Raw genomic sequence first — 17647 nt, 5'->3', positions numbered from 1 at the left:
TGGTGTCAAGATAATATTGACCTCATGGAATGAGTTGGGAAAACTCCAAAATCACCTTCTAGAGTTGGTTTCAGTAATTTGTGTTTTTTCTAGAAATTTGTCCATTTTATTGTTATCTAATTTATTAATGTTATTATTCACAATATTTCCTTATAAACTATTTTATTTCTGTAAGGCCAGTAGTGATGTCTTATCATCCTGATTTTGGTCATTTGAGTTTTCTCTCTTATTTTATTGGTCAATTTAGCCAAAAATTTGATAATGTTGTTGATCTTTTTAAGAAATCAACTTCTGATTTTTTTAAATCTCCTCTATTACTTTTATGTTCTCTATTTCATTTATTTCCCTTCTAGTCTTTATTACTTTTTCCCTTCCATGTGACTGGATTTAGTTTGCTCTTTTTTTTTTTTTTTTCCCAGTACATGGCCTCTCACTGTTGTGGCCTCTCCCGTTGCAGAGCACAGGCTCTGGACATGCAGCCTCAGCAGCCATGGCTCAAGGAACTAGCCACTCCATGGCATGTGAGATCTTCCCAGACTGGGGCATGAACCTGTGTCCCCTGCATTGGCAAGCAGACTCTCAACCACTGTGCCACCAGGGAAGCCCCTAGTTTGCTCTTTTTTGCTTAGCTTTTTTTTTTTAATTTAAATATAGTTGATTAACAATATTGTGTTAGTTTCAGGTGTCCAGCAAAGTGATTCAGTTATACATATATCTATTCTTTTTGAAACTCTTTTCCCATTTAGGTTGTTACAGAATATTGAGCAGAGTTTCCTGTGCTATACAGTAGGTGGTTGTTGGTTGTCTATTTTAAATATGCCTAGTTTCTTGATGTGAAAGGTAAGGCTACTGATTTTAGGTTTTCTTCTTTCTTTAATATAGGTGTTAAATTTCCCTCTTAGTACTGCTTTCATTGAATCCCATAAGTTGTGGCATATTGTTTTGCATTCATTTATCTCAAGGTATTTCTAATTTCCCTGGTGATTTCCTTTTTGACTCATTAGTCATGAAGGAGTGTATTGTTTCATTTCCACAAATTTCTTTATTTACCAAATATCTTTATTGATTTCACTCCATTATACTTGGAGGACATAATTTATGTGATTTCAATTCTTTCAGATTTAATGAGACTTGTTCTATGGCCTGAGTAGAAAATAGTCAGTTGAAAACTTACATAAATAAAAATCAAGTTTTAAGAAAAATTCTGTTTCACAACTTAAAAGAATGTAGCAACCCCATTTACAGCATTAAAGTATTACTGTTGCTTTAGATAACTTTGAATGTATTAATTCTTGTAAAAGAATTATGACTTAAATCCATAAATACCTCTCCTTTCTAAATCTTATGTTTGAATCAGACTCTCTGATTTCAGACTATACAACAAAGCTACAGTCATCCAAACAATATGGTACTGGCACAAAAGCAGAATATAGATCAATGGAACTGTATAGAAAGCCCAGAAATAAACCCATGCACCTATGGCCAATTAATCTATGACCAAGGAGGTAAAGATGTATAATGAGAAAAGACAGTTTCTTCAATAAGTGGTGCTGGGAAAACTGGACAGCTGCATGTAAAAAAATGAAATCAGAACATTCTCTAACACCATACAGAAAAATAGACTCAAAATGAATTAAAGACCTAAATGGAATAAGACTGGATACTAGAAAACTCCTAGAGGAAAACATAGGCAGAACTCTCTTTGACATAAGTTGCAGCAAGATCTTTTTTGATCCATCTCCTAGAGTAATGAAAATAAAAACAAAAATAAATGAATGGGACCTAATTAAACTTAAAAGCTTTTGCACAGCAAAGGAAACCATAAACAAAACAAAAAGACAACCTACAGAATGGGGAAAAGTATTTGCAAACGATGTGGCCAACAAGGGATTAATTTCCAGAATATACAAACAGCTCATAGAGCTACATATCAAAAAAATAATAATAATGATAATAACCCAATCAAAAATGGGCAGAAGATCTAAATATGCACTTCTGCAAAGAAGATATACAGATGGACAAGACGCACATGAAAAGCTCAATTATTAGAGAAATGCAAATCAGAACTACAATGAGATATCACCTCACACTGGTCAGAATGGCCATCATCAAAAAGATTACAAATAATAAATGCTGGAGAGGGTGTGGAGAAAAAGGAACTCTCCTACACTGTTGGTGGGAAGGTAAATTCGTATAGCCACTGTAGAGAACAGTGTGGAGGTTACTCAAAAGCCTAAAACTAGAGTTACCACAGTTACCATATGATCCTGCATATATATATATATATATATATATATATATACATATATATATACATATGTATATATACATATATATACACACACATATATATATCTGAATCACTTTGCTGTACACCTGAAACTAACAAACATTGTAAATCAACTATACTTCAATAGTTGAAATAAATAAATATTATGTTCATATCATCTTCTTTAACAATTGAGTGTCTGTATTTTCTCTGAGATACTTTCACTTCACCAGAAGCAAGTAGTAAACATTAATTTATTCACTGTTTTTAAAAGTAACATTGACTTTCCTTGCAAATTCTTCCACACTATATTAAAATTTTTCAAAGATTACTAATGGAGAAAATGTTGTGAGAGCAGCATTGAATGTTCTATGATCTACTGATAGCTAAAACTAGCTGCAACCAAATTTGTAGCTTCCTCTACCTATAACCTTCTCCCTTACCTCATATATGGGTGTAACTCTGCTTAGCATATAATGTATGTTCAATAAGAGAAAGCTTATTTGATTTTTTCCACAAAGTTGGTATCATACTGTAACCAACAGGAGAATACCTAGAATAGCCAGGAGTTTTCTCATAAAAAGGAGAGGAGAACTCTCTTACATTGCATACTTTCTCCAGGAGTCATTGGAGAATTTGTAATTCCAGTCCAAGGTCACAATAGTTTTGCCTAAAGAGAAGGAAAATGACAATAAGGGACAAAAAACAGGGTGGCTAGCAAAGGTCAGGAGGATAGAAAATAGGCACAACCAAGAGCAATCAAAAAGCAAAATGGTGTTCAGTTTAGAATAGAATAGCAATAACCTCACATCACAAATAAGTAACTCTTGTAGAAAAGATAAGGAGTGCAGGAGAAAAAATTCATACAAAGCAAATGGTACCAGATGAGAAATACTTCATTCTAACATATGTTAAGAGTTTTTATTAATAAAATATTTATTCTATGTACAGTACTAGCAATTTAAAATATATTTCTTAGATTATGCATTTCCAAATGTATTACATCTCATTGATTGTTCAATACTGTACTTGTATTTGATTAGTGTTAAGGTATTCATTCTTTGTTCCATTTCTAACCATTCTCATATTTTCCAAGAGCCTTGGACTATCTTTCTGTTCCATTGTGGTATTACTTGTATATTCTTCAGTCATTTCTCTAAATTCTTAAACCTGATTCAGGAATTTTTATAATTCTTAATATTATCAAACTTTTGCTAGATAAGTAAATACTCAAGAACACATTAAATTCTTTGAAGAAATAAACACTAAGAGATGTACATTTTACTTATAAATGCTTCTATACTCCATATTAATATTAAAAGAGATGACACATAGGAAACAATTCAGGTTATAGACATCCTAATTATATTTTCAAAAAGATTAATAAATATTTGAAAATGTTTTCAAGTATTATAATACCTATCCATTAGCTTTGTCAACATTTATACATTAAGCATGGTTTTTACCTACTCATCATAGCCTTCTGTGAATATTGATGTAATGACATAAATACATACTCAGCTAAACATTCAAGAGAAAGATAATAAGATAATTCTCTGCTTTATGGGGACATGAAAGTTGGATCATAAGCAAAACTTTAAAGCAAACATGTGGACTACAAATGACTTTGCTGATAAAGGAAGCTACAGAAGGGAGAATTTTTTTTTTTTTTTGCAGGTTTCAAAAACTCACTTTAGCCCAATGTGAAATGAAGACATGATGGTTTAAAAACAAATTTAGAGTATGATACTATGTAAGCATAAGAGAAGAGCTTTCTAAGGGTACAACTTGTATAATTAGTAGTTAAAGTCAATATACAGTTATTATTTTGTCACTAAAGACTTTTTCTAGAGGGGAGATATGGGTTTCCAACAACTACTCAGAAGAATAAATGAAAGTGTCTTTGCTGCTCCTTATCAAAAGGCTACATTCTATTAAAATGGGAACTGGGTTAACTTCCACTCCCTTCATGCTCTCTCAGGTAAATTCTTAAAGGGGTGAGGGCTGGAGGATTACTAGATTTGGCTAATCTCTAAGCAGTGTTTCTCAATCTTAGTTGCTTATTTGGATCCTGGGACATTTGATTCCCACCCATATTCTGATAGAACTGGCCTAGAGTACAGGTAGGAAATTTTTTAATCTCCCTATTGATTTTAGTGCAGCCAAGGTTGAGAACCACTGCTCTATAGGTAAGTTGAGAGGGAGAATTTTTTTGTTATTTCTGGTCTAAGAGAGATAGAGAGAATGACATGGGAAAACAAGGGAGAGCATGAAAGAGAAAAACAGAAAGAGAGAGATAGAAAATCTATGCTGTATTCTTCTGTGTATTCTGTTATTTTCATGTTCTATGGTCTGACAGGATAAGAATCAGTCAGAATACTAAAAGATTCCAGAATCTTTGGGTTTTGGTTTTTAATAAATAAATAAATTTATTTGTTTATTTATTTTTGATTCCTGACTTCTCACCTCCCTCCTGCTGGAGTGAATACAAGAGAAAAGTAGAATGAAAGAGGAGAGATGAATGGTCATCAAAGAAAATTTTCTTCTTCATAATTTTACTCAAGAAGTGCCCTACCTATGGAAAATATAAAATACCTGAAAAAAGCACAGTGCATCTCTTTCCTTTGCCTACTCTTCTCAAAGTGACACCAAGAAGAGATAGTGAAGGATTATTTTCATCTATGAAAAAATTGCTCTATTCTGCCAGTTGGTTGTATCAAAGCAAAAATTGAACTGGAGAAAGTTAAACAGTAAGGAAGATTTTATTTAAGATACAATGAACTGAATTTTATTCCAGGTACCCAAAATTCATATTTGAAACTTTAATCCCCAGTGTGACAGTATGTGGAGATGGGTCCTTTGGGAAGTAATTAAGTTTAGACGAGGTTGTGATGGTGGGGCCCTAATAAAGGAATTAGTGCCCTTTAAGAAGAGACATCAGAGAGCTTGCTTGCTCTTTCTCTCTGCCATGTGAGGACACAGGGAGAAGGCAGCCATCTGCAAGCCAGAACAAGAGCCCACTTGCTGGAACCTTCATCTTGGGCTTCCCAGCCCCCAGAACCATGAGAAATAAATTTCTGTTTTGTAAACCACCTAGTCTATTTTGTTAGGATGGCATGAACTGACTAAGATACAAGGCTATTGCAATAGAGGAAAGAGGACAGAATTTGGCCTGAACTTCACTAAAGCAAAAGGGAGAGGGTTTTTAAGTGCTGAGGTAACTAGGGGAAAAGTACTGGAGGATGTTAAGAGGGGAAGGTTGATCAATGGAATGTGTTAAACAGGTTGAGTTATTCCTGAATTTGCAAATCTCTTTGATTAATCCATCTGTGTTTGCTAATTTGCTCCCATTGAATGTAGACAGGGAGATTAGAGGTGCTATTTTCTTGATCGTTACATTTTAAATGGATGGCTCCTAGGTCCTTGGGAAAGGCATTCCTAGGTTGTAAAATTAGCAAGAATCTTTTAAGAAGTCTTACATATATCTAAAATGGCCAGAAAAAGTATTTATAATTACAAGTTTTCTAAAGTAAATCCTCTAAGAAAAAGGAGGTCAGGGTCCTTTCTAAAATTTAGTCAACCTGGGGAGAATGTAAAAGCACTCGTGCTCAGTTGTCATTATCATCCCTTAACCACCTAACCTCTTAAACTGTTTATACAGAAATAAAACTATTGACCCTATCAGATCTATCTGAGTCATCTTCATTTATTCTTTATATCAGCTTGTCTTACCATATTGGAATTTCACAATTTTAGTTCCATTTAAATGTTGATTTCTCTTCAAAGTCCTCTTGCACAGAGGAGTTTCCAAACATTGCAATTAACCAAAATATAAGATTATTGACTTACAATAGTAATATAAAAATAATATAATAAATAACATAAGATGCCTGTATTTGCATGGGTGTGTATATGTGTGTATATATAAAGCAATTTACCTTTGGGATGAAAAAAGCATTCATAAATAGAAATTAACAGTAGTGATATTTTATTTAACACTGTATCTTATGACATCTAGTTAACATTTATTACATCAAGTAAGGAAAGATTCCATATCTCATGGATCAAAGTTTTTCAAGTGAGTTTGGGTTTACCAAACAGATAAATCTGTGCCTCTGATTCTCATATGTGAAACTGTTTATTGTGTTGTTGTTCAAATCAAGAAACAAGGGCCTTTGTTCAGGTGTATCAGCTCTGTCAAATAAGCTAGTAAAGGGGAGCTGAATTTGCAACCCCAGATCATATCTCTTGGTCAAAAGGATTACTTGGAGCCTGTTATTAAGAAACAAAAACAAAACAAACAAACAAAAAATCAGACACTATGGGAGAAGCTCTGAAATTCAGGTAGAAGTTACAGTTTTGTAAGAGGCATTTACATTTATAAGGGACATTTCCATTTGTAAGGGTGTTTCCCTCTCTGTACCAGGAAGAGAAGGATGACATTTTATTACAGGGGAAGGGTCTCAACCAAGAACTTTGAAGGATAGAGGGAAAATTATTTTTCTTCCCCCACACTGGTAGTAAATAAAACAGAAATTCATGCAGCATGCATTTGTAAACTCAAGTAAATCTCTCCTGATTTTTGTAAAATCATATAGAAACCGTCTCATCAAGTTCAGGAGCAAACAGCAATGGAGGATTGAGCCAGCATTAAATATGAAAAAAAGTTTTTAAAAATCCTAGAAATTACCATTAATTCTATTTATAAAGAAATAACTTTTCACGAGGTGACCTTTTTCCTTGAAAAAAGAAACACATGGAGTTCACTCAAGAGGTGTATTTCCAGAAAGTCTAAATATCACTAATTTTCTTTGTCCGTGAAGAAAGAGGCAGACACTTTGACTTTAAGACAGTTGGTAAGTTGCAAAGTTACCAAGGTTAAAATATTGACCTTATAAGCCCCTGTTAAATCTATGAGTGGAGGGATGTCTAAATTATTTAAGTAAAAAACGTAGTAAAGCAAAGTCTAACTTCCATAAAAATTTAAAAGGAAGAAAGATTAGGGAAGACGATGCTAAAATGGAATATATGCCATAACCCAAAAGTATTGAAGGTGTAAATTAGCTTCATTTTAAGATGCTGTGTATGGGTAGGTTATTTTCTAACTAAAAACAAAATCTATTTTTTTCCTTCCCTACTTGTGGACACACTGGTATAAGGACAAGTGTATTACTGGGTACCATTTATTTGCAAGAATCAGAATGTCCTTAGAGAAACTAAAAGGTTGAAAAATTCGTCCGCAAGTTGTCTTTCATACTTTTCTTGTTATGTATTTATTTTTCCTACCATATGAAAGAGAAGAGAAAATAAATCCACAGTTGATGTCATATTAGGTTCAGAGACAAAGGACACCAAGGCTACAACAGAAGGGAAAGCATTGACCCCAACCCCTGGCCTGGATGGCTACAAAGCTCTCAAGTTCTTTCTGCACCACAACTTATTCTGAACACTGAATAACTCTAGTTACACTGAAGTGCAGCATCATCTTAAGGACTATTTTGACTAACTAAATTCGGTTTATTCAAAAACTTTTGATATTGCTTCTCTTTTTAAGAACTGGCTATTCCTTATCTTAAGAAGAATAAAAATGTATTCTAGATTTAGGTTCATGAAAAAGAGAAATTGGAAAATTTATTTATGTTTCTATATAATTCAATCTTGTTTTAGTCCAAACACTAAGTAATAGAAAATAAATCTTATTCTATTCTGATTGGATTGATAAACAGAAAGAAAAAGCAATTATACTGAAAAAAAAGTGGGAGACAAGAAAAAGATTTGGTAGACAGAGGGAGATTTTCTCTTCACAAAGCTCTTCTCTACATGAAAACCTCAATCTTTGGAGAGCTAATCCAAACCAAGCTCCATTTCATTTGTATATATAAATGTCTGGGATAAACTAGTGAACTTCATCCTGATCTAAACAGGATTAGAAAAGAATACTTATCATCCTCAGGGATGAAACAGAAATAGAATCTTATCAGTGTAACTTCACTCTATTAGCTTAAACATGTCCAGAAACATAATATCTTTCTGTAGTGTACAGACCTTGCTAATTACTTGTATTATCTTGTTATCCAGGTTTCACAACAGTTAGTAGATAAATTATAATTGGCACATCCCTAAGGACTAAAGATTAAGGACTAAACAGAATAGAAAAATAAATCTTCTGATTACCTTCAAAATCCTCAATAAATGTAGTTAAGAAATGATTTTAAAACGTTCCCTTCTGACAGTAATGGAGCATTTGTCAGTTGCTATTGTAAAGCGAAGATAGAGTTACTGTGTAGCAAAGTAGTTAGTACCCAATGCTGATTTTTTGCTGCTACTTATCCCTTGACAATCATTGGAGATAAGACTGAGAATTGGAACTGGAACAGATAGTTAGCTCCTTCATGAAAAGGCTGTTTTATTCTGAAATATTTTTCACTGAGTAGTACAAATCAAACAATAAATTTGGAGATCAACAGCTCTGTGACAAAATTCATATCTGAAAATCTAAGACATCGGTGAACTCCTGCTGGTTTCTTTTCGGGAATCACAACAAGGTAAAAGCAGCCACAGAAGCATACTAAGATATTTGCTTTTCAAATCATTTTGTATTTCAAGAAATATTTTATTTTGCATATATTGATGTGTAAAACTTTAAAATCATAAATAAAGTTTCTCTTGAAAGCTTAATGATATCTAAAATTCACCCTTTGATAAGGAAGCTCTCATTACTTCTTACATACATAAAATTTATAATAGGGAAAGATAGATGTAGGTCTCTTTAAATTTTTTTCATACAAGTGTAGTTAATTACATGTATTAATCACATTATATTAACTAATAATTCTTTAATTATGTTATACATGTACAGTAAATGTTAATTTTATAAATTTAATCCCTGTATCTTATATCTCACAATATTATCTCACAGTTAACACCTTAATTTTTTTTCTCAAGATAATATAGAAGTTTTGCAGTTCTGAAATGTACAACCCAAAACAAAACTTAACCACAAAGGTCAAAGAATCAAAACACATTTAAGTATAACATGTATGGGTACACTCAGACCTTCCAATAAAATAGGTAATGACAGTAATGACAGTTCAAAAGAGGACTTAGGCCTCTATCTTTGAAATGAGTCAAAATACCAACATTTTAAAGTGGCTTAAGTAAAATGACTGAGTCAAGTTTGACCAACGCCTATGTAAGCATTTCAACTAAGGATTTCCATGAGTTAGCAAAAGATATTTCAATGAATATTAAATATTTCACTGGACAAATACTGAAATGGCCCTCACCATCAAGAGGGCAGTTATATCTCAAGGCCTAAAATTATAGAAAAAAAAAGTTAAAAAGAAAATTCAAGGCAAAATGTTAATCCTTAGGCACTCCCCAAGTCAAATAGACTTTCAATTTCAATGTCAAAATAATTAATCTTCAGCCTCAAAAGAAAAAACAAAACAGTCTTCCTCTGATGTATACCTGTTACCCAGAGACAGAAACTACAAATAATATACTAATGTTATTTTACTCAATAATAATAAGTAGAAAACTTCCCATATCATGTTATAAAATTAACATACCTTTGATACTCAAACTTGGCAAATATAGCACAAGAAAGAAAACTGTGGAGCAATTTAATTAAAAAATACAGACACAAGTGTCTGATAAAATATCATACAAATCTAATGTGACAGTTTATTAAGTAGATAACAAAACATAACCAAATATAAAACATTTTAAAATATAGATAGATGGCTCAAAATTAAGAAATCAGTTCAGAGAACATATGTTATCAATAGGTCAAAGCTTTTCAAAACACATAATTATCTCCATAAATATTATTAAATAAATATTTCAATAAATTATTAAGGCTTAATATCAATCATGGTTATTTTTAAAATCTTTATTAGGATAGAAAGAGAAGAAATTTTTCTTAAAATTATTATGAGCTGGCTAAAATCCAATAACATTCTTAGTAAAGAAATATTAAATGAATTATAACAAATAGAAAAAAGCAAGGCTACTATCACCACTACTGTTGAAAATATTCTGGTCAAAGCAATACGTAAAAAAGGAGAAGATGTGACAGAAGCTGTAATTATCTACAGAGATGACAAATCTCTCAATATTTGTAGATGATACTATTGTCAACCTAAAAAAAATCCTGTAAAATGATTAAATAATTGATAAAACATCTAAGAGAGTTTTCCATGTTTAATCTTTTCAGAATAGACATCAGTAGCTCTTTCATAAACCTCAAATAGCCCATTAGAATGAAAAAAATAAAAACGGATAGACAGATAATGAACTTGAATAGTGATTCCAATAATAAATCCACATATATAGAATATGTTATATAAAATGTGAATTTTTAAATTAATGTGGGGATACATGGTTAATATATGGTTAATAAACATTGTTGGATCATTGGGGAAAAAATAGAGTTTCAAGTAAATTATAACCATATCAAAAATTTCAATGTAAAAAATATATAAAATGCTGAACATTACAGAAAAATATTTACATAGTCTTAAAGATGGAAAGATACTAAACCTAGGATGATAAAAAACACAAACAGGTGCAACCACAAAATTTTAAAGAACTATATGATAAAATGCACCATAAGTAAAGTTAAAAGCAAAGCAATATTCTAGGACAGGTTTGCAAACTATGGATTGTGGAATGGCTGTCAATTTTTGTAAATAAAGCTGTGTTGGAACACAGCCACACCTGATCATTTGCATATTGTCGATGGCTGCTTTCAACAAGGGTAGACTTGAGTATTGTGACCAAACCCACATAGCTCACAAGCCCTAAAATATTCACAGCCCCTGTTCTAGAAGAAAATATTTGCAACGTACATAATAGACAAAAGGCTGTTATTCAAAATGACCACCAGAATAAATTGTCAACTATCCAAAGCTGAGTTTACCACTTACTCATGGCACCAAAAGCTACTTGGAAAGAGTCTCAGTAGTGTCAGTAGTTGGCAGTAAAGGGTGGATATTTTCAGCGTTTAGAATTCTGGTCTCCAGTGGTTAAGGCAAGTCTTTCAATGAAGAAATCTGATTGTAATTAATAATAATAATAACTTTATTAAAGTATAACTTGTATAGGATAAACTACCCATATTTGAACTATACAACTTGATCTTTTGATGTATGTATAAACCTATGAAACCATCATTATAATCAAATAGTCAATATATCTATCGCCTCCTGAAAATTCCTCATGTTCCTCTTTGAAAACCCCCTTTTCCTCCAGTCAACCACAAGGGATGCCACTACATTAATTAGATCTACTTTAATTTCTTTTGGCAATATTTTGTAGTTTCTGCACAACTTTTATCAGATTTATCTGAAAGTATTTCATAAATTCTTACAATCTTCCAAGACTGAATCAGGAAGTGCAGGGTTGATGGTATAGTGGTGAGCACAGCTGCCTTCCAAAACTGAATCAGGAAGAAATAGATATTCTGAACAGACGAGTAACTAGTAAAGAAATTGAATTAGTAATCGAAAATATCCCAGCAAACAAAAGTCCAGGATCAGACAGCTTAACAGGGGAATTCTAACAAATATATAAAGAAGAGTCAATATTTATTCTTCTCAAACTACTCCAAAGAATTGAAGAGAAGGAATATTCCCAAATTCATTATATGAGGCCACTATTACCCAGATACCAAAGCCAGACAAAGACTCTACAAATGAATATATTTGTAAAATCCTCAATAAAATATTAAGAAATTAAATTCAACAATATATAAAGATGATAATACACCTTGATCAAATGGGATTTATTCCAGGAATGCAAGCAAGGTTCAATATCTGAAAATCAATCAATGTAATATATTATATTACCAAAATGAATGATGAAAATCACATGATCATTTTCATAGATGCAGAAAAAGCACTTGACAAAATGCATTGTCCATTCCTGATGAAAAATCTCAACAAAGTTAGTAGAGAGGGTACATATCTCAACACAATAAAGACCATTTATGACAAACCCACAGCTAACATCATACTCACTGGTAAAAAAAAAAAAAAAAAAAAAAAAAAAACTGCAAGCTTTTCCTCTGAAATTGGGAAAAAGACAAGGATGCCTACTCTTTCCATATTTATATAACACAGTATTGAAAGTCTTAGTCACAGCAATCAGACAAGAAAAAGAAATAAAATGCATCCAAATTGGAAAGGAAAAATTAAAACTGTCACTATCTGTAAATGTCATACTACTATATATAGTAAACCCTAAGGATTCCACCAAAAATACTATTAGAACTAATAAGTGAATTCAGTAAAGTAGCAAGATAAAAGATTAATATATGTAAATCCGTTGCTTTTCTATAACCTAATAATAAACTATCAGAAAAAGCAAGAAAACAATCTAATTTACAAGCCCATCAAAGAATAAAATACCTAGGAATAAACTTAAACAAGAGGTGAGAACCTATACTCTAAAAATTGTAAGACATTGATGAAGGAAATTGAAGATAATACAAATAAATGGAAAAATATACCATGTTCATAGACTTGAAGAATTAATATTTTTAAAATATCTATAATACCAAAGCAATCTACAAGCTTAATGCAAGCCCTATCAAAATTCCAATGGCATTTTTCACAGAAATGGAACAAACAATCCTAAAATTTCTATGGAACCACAAAAGACCCGAAATTGCCAAACCAACCTTGAATAAGAAGAACAAAGCTGAAGGTATCATGCTCTCTGACTTCAGACTATACTACAAAGCTACAGTAATCAAAACAGTATGATACTGGCATAAAAACAGACATATAGATCAATGGAACATGGGTTCATCGTTCATAAACCCATGAACATGTGGTCAATTAATCTATGACAAAGAATGCAAAAATATAAAATGGGAAAAAGTTTCTTCAATAAATGATGCTGGGGGCTTCCCTGGTGGTGCAGTGATTGAGAGTCCACCTGCTGATGCAGGGGACACGGGTGCATGCCCTGGTCTGGGAAGATCCCACATGCCGCAGAGCGGCTAGACCCATGAGCCATGGCCACTGAGCCTGCACGTCCGGAGCCTGTGCTCTGGAACGGGAGAGGCCACAACAGTGAGAGGCCTGCATACCACAAAAAAAATAAAATAAAAATAAATAAATGATGTTGGGAAAACTGAACAGCTACATGTAAACAGTGAAATTAGAACATTTTCTCACACTGTGCAGTAAAATAAACACAAAATGAATTAAAGACATAAATGTAAGTCCAGGAGCCATAAAATTCCTAGAAGTAAACATAGGTAGAATGCTCTTTGATCTAAGTCTTAGTAATATTTTTTTTGATCTCTCTCCTCAGACAAGGAAACAAATGCAAAAATAAACAAATAAGACCTAATTAAACTTTAAAAACTTTTGCAGTGTGAAGGGGACCATCAACAAAAAAACAACCTACTGAATACAAGAAGATATTTCTAATTAATATGTTTGATAAGGGGTTTATATCCAAAATATACAGAGAACTCATACAAATAAATATCAAAAAAAATCTAAATTTTAAAATGGACAGAAGACCTAAATAGACATTTTTTTCAAAGAAGACATGCAGGTAGCCAGCAGACACATGAACACATGCTCAACATTACTAAATATCAGGGAAATGCAAATCAAAACCAGAACAATATATCACCTCACACCTGTCAGAAAGATTATTGTCAAAAAGACAAGTAATAATCATTGGCAAGGATGAGGAGAAAACAGAAACTAGTTTACTGTTAGTGGGAAAGTAAGCTGGTGCAGCCACTACGGCAAACGTTATGAAAGTTCCCCAAAAACTTAAAAATAAAACTACAGTATGATCCAAAAATTCCATTTTCATGTATATGACTGAAGAAAATAAAAACATTAATTAAAATAGATATATGCACGCCAATGTTATTTGCAGCGTTATTTACAATAGCCAAAATATAGAAGCAGACTAAGTGTGCATCGACAGATGAATGGATAAAGAAGATATGCATATAATTGAATATTACTCAGCCATAAAAAAATTAAATTTGGGGGCTTCCCTGGTGGCCCAGTTGTTGAGAGTCCGCCTGCCAATGCAGGGGACACAGGTTCATGCCCCGGTCCAGGAAGATCCCACATGCCACAGAGCAGCTAGGCACATGAGCCATGGCTGCTGAGCCTGTGCATCCGGAGTCTGTGCTCTGCAATGGGAGAGACCACAACAGTGAGAGGCCCGCGTACCGCAAAAAAATTAAATTAAATTAAATTTTAAAAATTAAATTTTGCAGTTTGAAACAACATGGATGGACCTGGAGAGTATCATGCTTATTGATGAGAGAAAAAGACAAATATTATATCTTTTCACTTATATGTGGAATCTGAAAAATTAAGCAAAGAAATATAACAAAAGAGAAGCAGACTCAGATACAGACAACAAACTTGTGGTTACCAGTGGGGAGAAGGATAGAGGGAAGGACAAGATATGGGAAGGGGATTAAGAGGTATACAATAAATAAGGTACAAGGATGCAATGTACAGCACAAGGAGTATAAACACTATTTTATAATAACTTTAAATGGAGTATAATCTGTAAAAATATCAAATCACTAAGTTGTACACCTAAAACTAAGAACATTGTAAATCAACTCTCTTCAACAATAAAAAAAAGAAAAAGAATATTGCAACAGTTCAATGATATCTATGTGTACTGATTTTTAGCCTGAGCAGAAGATATAAGGCAACTGATTGCCTTATCAATAAAACAGCCAACAGCACAACACACTCACAATCTATTAAAAAATACACTTTGGCAAAAGAATTCAGGAAAATACTCAATAGTTAGGAGTGCATAAATTAAAACTCAAGTTAATTATACAAACCATTCATAGTTCACAGATCTAATATACCTTAAATATCAAATAAATGCAAAATGAAGAGAATTAATATAGAAACTTATTAAATAAAGACTTTAACACTTTGAAGAGATTCGGAGATGCTAGAACATAACAGTGGAGTTACTCATTCCTCATCTCTCAATGATTCCACTACACACAAAGCCTTTGGAAGCCTCCAGGAGCAACTATGTTTCAGTCTAACATATCAATTAAGTCTATATTTATTTTATTTTTATTTTTTAACATCTTTATTGGAGTATAATTGTTTTACAATAGTGTGTTAGTTTTTCCTTTACAACAAACTGAATCAGTTATACATATACATATGTTCGCATATCTCTTCCCTCTTGCATCACCCTCTCTCCCACCCTCCCTATCCCACTCCTCTAGGTGGTCACAAAGCACAGAGGTGATCTCCCTGTGCTATGCAGCAGCTTCCCACTAGCTATCTAATTTACATTTGATAGTGTATATATGTCCCTGCCACTCTCTCACTTCGTCACAGCCCACCCTTCCCCCACCCCATATCCTCAAGTCCATGCTCGAGTAAGTCTGTGTTTTATTCCCGTCTTACCACTAATCTCTTCATGACATTTTTTTCCCTTAGAGTCCATATATATGTGTTAGCATACGGTATTTGTTTTTCTCCTTCTGACTTACTTCACTATGTATGACACACTCCAGGTCCATCCACCTCATTATAAATAACTCAGTTTCATTTCTTTTTATGGCTGAGTAATATTCCATTGTATATATGTGCCACATCTTCTTTATCCATTCATCTGTTGATGGACACTTAGGTTGCTTCCATGTCCTGGCTATTGTAAATAGAGCTGCAATGAACATTTTGGTACATGACTCTTTCTGAATTATGGTTTTCTCAGGGTATATGCCCAGTAGTGGGATTGCTGGGTCGTATGGTAGTTCTATTTGTAGTTTTATAAGGAACCTCCATACTGTTCTCCATAGTGGCTGTATCAATTTACATTCCCACCAGCAGTGCAAGAGGGTTCCCTTTTCTCCACACCCTCTCAAGCATTTATTGTTTCTAGAGTTTTTGATGATGGCCAATCTGACCGGTGTGAGGTGATATCTCATTGTAGTTTTGATTTGCATTTCTCTAATGATTAATGAGGTTGAGCATTCTTTCATGTGTTTGTTAGCAATCTGTATATCTTCTTTGGAGAAATGTCTATTTAGTTCTTCTGCCCATTTTTGGATTGGGTTGTTTGTTTTTGTTATTGAGCTGCATGAGTTGCTTATAAATTTTGGAAATTAATCCTTTGTCAGTTGCTTCATTTGCAAATATTTTCTCCCATTCTGAGGGTTGTCTTTTGGTCTTGTTTATGGTATCCTTTGCTGTGCAAAAGCTTTTAAGTTTCATTAGGTCCCATTTGTTTATTTGTGTTTTCATTTCCATTTCTCTAGGAGATGGGTCAAAAAGGATCTTGCTGTGATTTCTGTCGTATAGTGTTCTGCCTATGTTTTCCTCTAAGAGTTTGATAGTGTCTGGCCTTACATTTAGGTCTTTAACCCATTTTGAGTTTATTTTTGTGTGTGGTGTTAGGGATTGTTCTAATTTCATACTTTTACATGTAGCTGTCCAGTTTTCCCAGCACCACTTATTGAAGAGGCTGTCTTTTCTCCACTGTATATCCTTCCCTCCTTTATCAAAGATAAGGTGACCATATGTGTGTGGGCTTATCTCTGGGCTCTCTATCCTGTTCCATTGATCTATATTTCTGTTTTAGTGCCAGTACCATACTGTCTTGATTACTGTAGCCTTGTAGTAGAGTCTGAAGTCAGGTAGCCTAATTCCTCCAGCTCCATTTCTCGTTCTCAAGATTGCTTTGGCTATTCGGGGTCTTCTGTGTTTCCATACAAATTGTGAAATTTTTTGTTCTAGTTCTGTAAAAAATGCCAGTGGTAATTTGATAGGGATTGCATTGAATCGGTAGATTGCTTTGGGTAGTATAGTCATTTTCACAATGTTGATTCTTCCAATCCAAGAACATGGTATATTTCTCCATCTATTTGTATCATCTTTAATTTCTTTCATCAGTGTCTTTTAGTTTTCTGCATACAAGTTTTTTGTCTCCTTAGGTAGGTTTATTCCTAGATATTTTATTCTTTTTGTTGCAATGGTAAATGGGAGTGTTTTCTTAATTTCACTCTCAGATTTTTCATCATTAGTGTATAAGAATGCCCGAGATTTCTGTGCATTAATTTTGTACCCTGCTACTTTACCAAATTCATTGATTAGTTCTAGTAGTTTTCTGGTAGCATCCTTAGTATTCTCTATGTATAGTATCATGTCATCTGCAAACAGTGACAGCTTTACTTCTTCTTTTCCTATTTGGATTCCTTTTATTTCTTTTTCTTCTCTGATTGCTGTGGCTAGAACTTCCAAAACTATGCTGAATAAGAGTGGTGAGAGTGGGCAACCTTGTCTTGTTCCTGATCTTAGTGGAAATGGTTTCAGTTTTTCACCATTGAGAATGATGCTAGCT

This window comes from Kogia breviceps, chromosome 16 (assembly GCF_026419965.1).
Source record: "Kogia breviceps isolate mKogBre1 chromosome 16, mKogBre1 haplotype 1, whole genome shotgun sequence".
NCBI lineage: Eukaryota > Metazoa > Chordata > Mammalia > Artiodactyla > Physeteridae > Kogia > Kogia breviceps.
The sequence above is the reverse complement of the archived record's forward strand: the minus strand, read 5'-3'. Positions refer to the sequence as shown.